Source organism: Cynara cardunculus (assembly GCF_001531365.2).
Source record: "Cynara cardunculus var. scolymus isolate 2C chromosome LG 4, CcrdV1, whole genome shotgun sequence".
NCBI lineage: Eukaryota > Viridiplantae > Streptophyta > Magnoliopsida > Asterales > Asteraceae > Cynara > Cynara cardunculus.
The window spans coordinates 17,582,227-17,584,609 of NC_037531.1; positions in this window are offsets into that span (position 1 = coordinate 17,582,227).

Here is a 2,383-nt window from a genome sequence, read left to right on the forward strand (position 1 = left end):
AGTTAATTTGATACTAATATCGATATATTTTTGTCAAATTTTTATGATATCTTCAAACTTATATTTTATTCAAAAATAAAAACAGCATCGCTTTCTTAAAATCATATAAGACCATATTATAGCATCGACTGAGATAAAGAATAAAAATGAAATATTAAAATCAAGATGTATCTCACTGCATTGCGCAAGTACCCTTCTAGTATGCATTAATAAACAATATTTCATACATAAAAAATGGTTTTTAAGAGTTTTTATCAAATGTTCTATAATATAATATACATATAATAAATTGCATAATCTAACCAAAATAAGAAAACAAAAAGTAGAACTTTCAGGACAGTAAAATGAAAGTTTAAAAAGAATAAATATACAATAAATAAAATTTATAAAATAAATAAAATGTAAAGAGGGAGACGTATTTGATTATTAGAAGGGAATCATGTTTTATTTTTAGGGTATGTTGGTAAAATATAGGTTTGTCCCACATTATTCCAACTTGTTCTATAGGATGAGGGTGGAAGACGCCTTGTTCCGTTATGTTCATGTCTGTTCCACATAAAAGTCATGTCAAATATAAAACAGTGATTCCTTTTTTATTCTGTTTTCTTTTGTTCTATTCTGTTATGTCTTGTCCAATGTACCAAATACTGTTTTTAGATCAGCGTTTTAATGATAATTCCGTGAAGCAATTTCTTTGATAGAAACAACCAAGCGAAGATTGCAAGAGAAAATGGGTTTGATACACTTTTGAATGAAGTCGATTCTTTTTGTGGAAGACGTAATGTTGAAAAAGTGAAAACGAAAGAAGTTTGTGTAAACTCAAGAAATCGAAGGCAACAAACCAACATCACCAACTGACGTCATTATGAGTATGCCATATTTAACACGGTTCTCGATATGCGAATTCAAGAGTTTGGTGGTCGCTTCAATGAGGTAAACACCGAATTGCTTAGAAGTACGGCGACGTTGAGTCCTTGTGTTTTGTTTTCTCGTTTTGACAAAGCAAAATTATTGAAGTTGTGTGAGTTTTATCCATATGATTTTACTCAAAACGAAAGGATAAAACCTGGGTATCGATGTGTATCATGTTGTTGTGCATCGAGATGAAAGATTTGCCAACTTGAATTTTACCTATTGCAATCGCTACGGTTGAAAGATTTTCTTCGTCGATGAAATTTGTCAAGTCGAATTTACGAGAAAATCGTAAAGAAGTTCGATCCTAAAGATTTCAGTGATCGTGAGAAAATCGTTATGAAGATGCAACTTCTACGTACAAATTCTAAGCAATTGACATTTATTTCATGTCAATGACTGGTAACGACTAAAAATGAAGCCACTTTTAATCTTGTTTGTCGAGTCGGTTTTCAGAAATGAGTATTTATATTATGAAAATAAGGATAAGAAATAAAGCGGAAGACGGTTTTTTGAACGATGGTTTCGTTTATCAAATGGGAAGTTGTCGAAAAATTAGTTTCTAAGGAAATTGTGCAAGATTTCAAAACCGTTATAGATCGATAAGTTCCACTTTGACAACCAGTGTTTGGACATTTTGGTATTTATGTCTCGTTTTAGAGTTTTAAGAGCATCTCCAATGCAAAAAAGTGAAGTGGCTTGTAAGAATTATCATTGTGAAGAGTTCTTATAAGAATCTCACTTTCTTTTAGTTTTTGTACAAGAACCTTGATTCTTACCATGAAGTTCGTGTGAAGTGACAATTTACTGGGTTTTTTTCATATATTTTATTGACTTTAAAATTATTAAAATATAGTTATTATTGATGTCGAAAAAACACGTGGGACCCACAAAAAGGAGAAGTACAGTTTCAGAATTTTATACTGAGTTATTAATTTGATTAATTGTAAAGTAAGATGTCAACAAAAAGTGTAAAAAGACGTTCTTATAACAAGAATCTCCATCGAAGATCCTTTATGATGAACATTGTGTTTTTTGTGTTTTTGAAAAGGGTAAATTGTATGAAAAAAAAATAACATACTTTAACTTGATTCATATTTTGGTAACGTACTTTCAAAACTTTCATTTTGTTACCCAAGATGCAAAGTTTTAAATTATTTAAGTACCCAGTTACCCGGTTGAAAACTAATTTTAGATTAAAAAAATTTCATATCACTAGCCACGTCAGCAAATAACACTGAATTGGATATCACATCAGCATGATAATCGGTTAATGCTTCAACCGGTTACTCGGATACTTAAATGTTGAAAACTTTACATCTTAAATACCAAAATAATTTTTTTGAAATAATATTACTTAAAATAAAAATCAAATTAAAATAAATTATTTTTTATTGCAATTTATGAGATTTGCCCAAATAGAAACAAACATAGACTTTATTGGAGACCAACCCTACCAACCAAGGCATTT